This window comes from Calypte anna, chromosome 9, assembly GCF_003957555.1.
Source record: "Calypte anna isolate BGI_N300 chromosome 9, bCalAnn1_v1.p, whole genome shotgun sequence".
Taxonomy (NCBI): domain Eukaryota; kingdom Metazoa; phylum Chordata; class Aves; order Apodiformes; family Trochilidae; genus Calypte; species Calypte anna.
This window is the reverse complement of record NC_044255.1, coordinates 11207573-11215161: the sequence shown is the minus strand read 5'-3', so window position 1 is coordinate 11215161 and position 7589 is coordinate 11207573.

The window sequence follows — 7589 nt, the reverse complement described above, 5'->3', positions numbered from 1 at the left end:
TGTACAGTGAACTTGCACCTCTTGGTGCAAGGAATGATCGAATATCATTAAACACACCTTGTTAAATGCTGTTTGTAGGATCAAATCATAGAAATCAGCAAGTTCTAGTCTACAAACCAGTGGCTTCACTGGAAAATAAATATATTAGGTTACCAATATATATGTCTTGCTTAACTTAGGTCTTAATTTGTATACCCACTTCCTGATGTAGCATATTAAATAACAATAATAATAGATCCTGAAAGCTGAGCTGATGTTTTGTTTTTCTGGCTATAACTGCACACTATGTAGTCAAACATGTTTACATGCTGACTGTGTGTAGTCTGTAACTCATTAAGTCACTAACAAACTGAAGTATAAACAAATTGATAGGATTTATTTTCTATATTGCTTTCTTCCAAGTTTTTTCATTTGCTCAGACACAGGGAAAAGCTTAATCTTTCTGAATAGGAGCAGAATAGTTTAATATTTACTAGATGAAAACATAGCTTCAAAGCACATAGCAGCTTCTAAGTAGTTTAACTTGTATGGTTTTCTGACGGCGATGTAGGGTTCTTAAAGCATTTAACATTGCAAATCCATAAACCAATAAATCTGTTTCTAAACAGTTCATAAACTTGTTCTGAGCTACATAAAATTCCTATTATTTCTGGCTTCACTGGTATTCACTGGAGACTTAGTTGTTTTGAGGAATACAGGAAGGTGGAGGCTGCATGTTATACAATGTGGCTCTAATTTGGTTTCACAGATTTACAAATTTTGGTTAAAGAAACAAAGGAGACTGAAAGATGCCACTGATTCCATTTGGAAGACTGAAAAGTGAAGAAAAAGTAAGCAAAAGAAATAGGGGAAGGCTAAGGAAAAAACTTGTAATTTCTGCAAAACTTACAGATGTACCTTGTAGTTCTATAAAACATATGATTTCTGAGTGATCTGTTTCAAGAGGAAAGGGGAACACATTTCAAGATGCAGAGGCAAAATAAACTAGATAACAATGTAATATATGCATTTCTGTAGAGCTGCCTTCTCTCTTCTAACTAAGCTGCAAAACGAACTACAGTAGGTTTTCTGTGAAGACTTTGTTAGATATGAAAAATGCAATTTTTCTAAGACTCCAGTGACTGGAATGAAAATACAGACCACTAGTGAGTGCAAGTACATGAAGTTCCCTGAGCAAGCTAGTTACAGGGGGCTGCTTTGCAGTAGCTCAGCTATAGGGTTCTCAGTTTTCTGGCTATTAAAAGTATTCTAACTTACCATCTATTGCTAGCTCCACGTATGGACTTTTTACATCTCCTATAACTATGTTGTGTTGGGAGATATGCTTAAACCTTTAATGTAAGTAGTCATAATATATTCCTGCTGTTTTCAGAGACATCAAGAGGCTTCATGAAATTCACAGGCAGTATGGCTGCACACATCTTACACAACATTAAGGCATCCAGCATATTGATTTTGCAAGAAGATTTTAATAGATATGGGCCTTTTATCTCCTTAATTAGAAAGCAACCTACTGCCCAGAATTGAAACAGTTTAAAATTAAAAGCTAGTCCAGACATGTAAATGTCTGATAACAGTGGCTAACTGTGGCACTTCACTCTGAGCTCTTCTGTTTCAAACTACAGAATGAGCAGCTGTCCAAACTGACAGCTATCTCAAAATCCCTGCAGTTACTGCAAAATAGTTATGGAATAGTTTTTTTTATTGTTCCTGGATTTTTCTAATTGTCTGGAGACTTATTCCCTAATTCACAGAATCACCTTACCACTTTCAAAATAGAGATCATCTCTCCTTTAATAAGTCAAGTCTGAAAAATGTGCGTGGTTGAACACATCTAAGTTCTGCACCTTTATAATCAAGAGTTTACATATTTCTTTTCACCTGCATCAGACTGACAGCAAACACACAACTCAGGGATATGTCAGATGGGATGGTTGCAGCTGACATGCCTGAGGTTGCTGAATATTTTGCTTTATTACATGGGGGAATATTCAGATTGAGATAAACATTCAATATCCACAGACTTCTTTCAAATTTCATCTTTTTGCAGAAACAATAAAATATCTGAACACATGTGGCTGCATAAGCTATCTATCCAGCCAACCATCTATCCCAGTCATCTTGGAGACCAAGAAGCAGGGAAACTGTCTGCAGTTGCCTGAGGATATGCAGCATAACCTCTGCTCTGTGTTATACCTTCTGCAGATTCAAAATCTATTTTACTATGTTGCACCCCTTACTGTATGGCAAAATAAAATTAGTGCTGTGGTTCAGGAGAAATAACACCTGAAAGGTTATTTAGGTTAATTTGATATATGAGAAATAGGAGGGACTGTCCTTTTTCCAATGAACAATTGCAGTAAATTGTTGTTCCAACCGTGTGTATGCAATATTAACCTGCTTAGACTGTAAGCAAAAAGGAAAAAAAAAACCCCAAGGTTACATTTCTTTAGAAATTATCATCAAATTCTTAACTGGATTGAATTTCATGCACATAACAATGTGCATGCAGCACAGTAACACAAAAGTACTGGCTTAAATAATTTTTCCCTTGAGTAATTTGGTGGTTTTCTTCAATTTGTTTTTCCTTTTAATTGCTCTCTGAGTATTACATACTTGGAACAGCCAAATAACGTTATTTTGCTGAATCAACATCCTACCAAATGTGCTTTATCATCATGATACTCATATTTGCTGACAGTAGCATTGAACTTGAATATCCAAATCTGCATAAGTATTTGCAAGTTCTTGTTTGTCTTTCCTCACCTCCTGAAGCATAGGTTAAGAATGGTCATTATTTTTGTTCCTTGAAGTCAACATCTATTTTTGTTCTGACTTCATGCAGTATCTTATTTATATTGGTGTAACAATAAGGTGACAATGGTTACATTATTGTGTGATGTCTGTTTAATTTGTTTCTCATGGAAATCTAAAAATTTCTCAATATAAACAATTATTTATTTTCATCTTCAAACTTTATATAGGCTTTACAATAAATACGTGAGATCTTTCAGTGCAGAATTTTTCTAGTTTTATGTGTGTCTTGATTTTGTTCAATTAGTTCCATCTATTATTATTAAATAGCATTTCACAGAATCACAGAATCAGCCAGGTTGGAAGGGACCTCTGAGATCATCAAGTCCAACCCTTGATCCACTACCACCCTGGTTACCAGCCCATGGCACTGAGTGCCACATCCAGGGATGGAGAATCCACCACCTCCCTGAGCAGCCCATTCCAATGTTTGATATCTGCTTGTTTATATGTGTCATTGCCTAATACAGATTTTCATGTTTGTCTGCTGCCAGGGCTCTGGGATGGTTTTGGTTTGTTTTTTTCATTCTTCCTATATGCCACTTGATTTTTATTTTTTAGTAATTTTCATGGCATAGAAATTGTAGGCCCCTGAAAATTGTTATTCTTTTTTGTATTATTTAGATAAGTATGAACCTGATAAGACTCCACTAAAATTAATAGAAGATTATTGACTGAACATCAGCTTTGACTTGTTGTCCTGGGTCTGGGATTACTGATTTCAAAGGATTATTTACAAAGAATTAATCAAATTGGAAGAAAGAAACTGAAAACCAACACTCTAATTTACTTTATCATGCTCCTTCAGTAATGGCTATCCATTTATTAATAAAGTTATCTTATTGTAAACAGTGAAACTCTGTTAAGACAGGAAACTACATGACTGCTATTGGCAGCTTTTGGATACATCTTTACTAAAGCCACTGTTATTATAAACGAATCTCAAAGTGACTGTGGGAATGCATTGCTATGGTAACTGTGATCCACAACAGCAGCTGCTTGCTTTTCATTGCTGTTGCCTATTTATGTTATAGTTTGTAATGTCTCTTCTTTCAATTTTAATATGTTTAACCAGAAAAAATAAAAGAGCATTCCAAAGCTACAAATCTAATGTCAAATGCAGCCAATCAATGACTTAGGTTACTTTAATCTTTCAAGTTTTGATGTTAAAGTGGTTGAAGATTACCTAGAGTCTTAGCTTTAATGTTATTGTGCCACGAGAAAGAACTCCACAGAGGCTAACAAAGTCCTTTCCATACTGCTTTGACTAATTCAAAACATGAGAAGATTTTCCAGTAATTTATTTCAGAAAATATCTTTGTAATCAATACTTGTAAAAGTATGTAGTAATTGTTGTCAATAGTTATGAAAAAGTTCTCCTCCCTTGCCAGCTTTTCTGAGAAGAATCTAGAATTGTGGCATCTGTTCCAGTAGGCCTTTGGTTTTTTTCCTTTTTGTTTTAATGTCCCATACTCAAAGAACAAAAATCCAGTCACTTGCCCTCCAGTTCTGCACTGTGCTATTTTTACATTTTTAGAGACATCTTTAAATCTTAGCTCTGCTATGCTGCTTATGCCATTTAGATGGTTCCTGAACAATGTGTGTCCCAGTCCAGCAGGCAGAGGAAGTACTAAGTGCCTTCCATATGTCAGCAGGAGTAAAATAATCCCATTAATCTTCTTAACAATCTTGAGAGAAATATTTTCTCTTATCCCTGCTTTAAAGATAAGTAAAATATAGCACGGAAAGATTACAAGTCAGATTGAAATCTCTCATATTACTTATAGAACTACAGTATTACTCGGAATAGAAGAGGGTCAGAAGAATTAAAATCCCATACTATGATTCACTGTGCTGGTCCTGTTATCTCCTATGTCAAAAAATAGAAACTTTGACTAGAAAAGCTTCAAAGAAGAGCTGAGAGGTGATAAAAATATAACTTCATTGCTAGGATCAGTTAAATAAACTGTGCATTTTGAGAAAAAGATGTCATGGAGGGATACGATAAAAGTACAAGATTGTTGATGTAATGGAGAGGCTGCATGTGTCTCTGATGCTCATCATCTTTTCTGCTTCAAGAACTACAAGACCCAATTAAGAAGAAATTAAGCTAGTGGGATCCTGCTTCAGAGCCATAAAATGAGTACTGCAATTGGTAGCAGAGCTGTGGGACTCAATGCCAAAGGGCATTGCAGACACTCTGAGTTTATACTGATTCTAAGCAGGACTGGGCAGGTTCACAAAGGAGATCTACATTGAAGTTAAGTACATAGAAACTATCTAACTTTGGAAGTCCCTGAGCTAATAAGGATTGTGCAGGTACAAAAAGTCTGCAAAAGTATTAGCCAAAAGTATACATCCCCCCTATTCCTACTTCTTAAATATCCACTTCATGGCTAGCATTAATGGCAGGATGTCAGTCTACACCGATATTTGCGTTGGCCCAGTAGGCTTGTCCTTAACTGTCTATACCCTGTAAACAGCACTGCCTTTCAAAATATAAGCCAACAATAAGGTATTTAGTCATATTGTATGTGGCTTTCAAACATGAGAAAAATGCAAATATTTGAAAGATGTTGGCAAATCAAGTGTTTGACAGAAGGTCCATTATTATTCTGTTTATAGAATATTGCATTCTTAAAAGCTTGATGTTGAATGTAAGATGAAGGGCTAAACCACTTGCTTTCATGTCCATTTATTGACATATTTTTTTAAAACCTAAGTGAAAGTTTCCTGCCACAGGGATGAATCTTCTAAAGGATGAAGAAGTTCTCTTAGCTACACTTTGCAAACTTTAGGAGTAGACAACATAATACAGAATCACAGCTCATTAAAATTTAGTCATACTGGATGAAATAGTTGTTGACTCTGAAAGTACTTATCACAGTAATGAGATATACAACTTGACTCAGAAAATTGCTGCCACAAAGGACACTAATTTTTAATCATTGAGGGTTTTTTCTATTTCTTTATGACTGTAGCTGAACCTTTGTTCATGCCACTCCTACAGCCCCCTGCTACCAAACATAAGTCCAAATCTCTGGAGAAACTAAATATTTTGAATATGCTACATTTGCCAAACAATCTTAAAGCTTCAGCTGGCAGATGAATAAATAACTATTCAAAAGGAAAAAGGAAATTAAATAAATTTTACTGTCATAAAAAGTATATGCAAGAACAGCCTATGACAGCTGGTAGACAGAATGGTCGTAATGAGAAATACGAAACTGAATTCTAAACGATGATGATAAGAATTAAGTTTTAATATGGAGAATAGAGTATGAAGAATACAGACAGAACATTCTGTATGTAAAAATCAAGGTTAGATGTAGGAAAGATAGAAAACAGGCAGGAATTGGCAGATAAGTTCAAGCCTTAGCACCTCAAAATCTTAAAACATTCCAATTCCATTTGACCACAGAGATACATTTTACTAGCAAAATTATTTCTGTGCTTGAGTTCTGCTGTGTTCAGAAAGGCCAAGCATCTCCTAAAAGCTTTAGTGCCTTCAAACTTGAAAGCAAGTGAGCAATCCTTTGCCAGTGTCAGCTGAATAGCTTAATTCAATAGGATAAAGGACATGCTACCAGATGTAGCACATCTATCAGTTAAGGCTACTTACCTGTCATGCCATCTTTGCATTGTAGGGGCCCTAACAAAGGATTTTGCCTCCACTTGGAGAGCTGAAAAGCAGTATACAGCATTCCCTGTAGTGATGTCCTTTGTGAATACAGCCACAGCAATCCAAGACCTTCTTCCTTTGAAGCCAAACTGGAAAGTCTGGGAACTTGGCCCATCATGATTTTTGGTTTTTTCTTCATTTCCTAAATGAAGCTTTAGCCTAAAGGAATCTCTTAGATCTCAATTAGTTCATCAAACATAGTTTAAAAAAAAATCTTGAGCAAGGTAATTTTGTCTTCAAATGGTTTTAACGGGGCTGCTAATATAAATGCATCTTTAAGCAGGGCTTCTGTAATATACTGCAAAATCTATTGTAAATAATTATAATTAAGGGACTGAATGAATAATCATAATCAAGAGACTCCACCATTTTACAAATTTTTCTAAGGAAGCAGAGATTCCCATTTTTTTTAATATTGCAACCCATTTTTTTTAATATTACAGTGTTAGATATACCACAGAGCAAGGAAACTTACTTGATACATACGGCTTAGCACATCTAATGAAGATTTGTTGAGAAAAAAATAACATTAAAATTACTGTCTAGTAAGCATAACTTAGAAGACTGTTCTAGATAGCTTTTGCCTCAGCCAAGGGTTTCATGTGTGGAAAACCATTCAGTGCTTACCCTGCTCTGCAGAGGAACACTGTAACAAGGCCTACATGTTTGCAGACCATACAATAAAGGTGACTAAAACAAGTAATATCATGGTTAATCATGCCCCAAGCATTCAGTAAAGTTGTTATGTTCACACAACTGAGGTTTATATATAAAACAGCCACACTAAATTCAGCTTAAATGATGCAGATGGATATGGTTCTCTCACTGTAAGAAGCACAACTAAGTAAACATGTCTTGTTTCAACAAGGTGGTTAATGACCTAAGCAAGATAAAATTAAACCAATATGGAGTAGAAAATTAAAATGGGGGAAAAAAATCACTGGTGAAAAAATTGAGATAAAATCAAAAAATAGAATCAGAGGATTCCTTAAGAGAAATGGGTTTAACCGTTCAGCCATTCAAGAAAAGTCCACAGATTTATCTGCTAAGTGACAGCTAAATGACATTTTTTTTTAGTGACAGAAAGTTAACA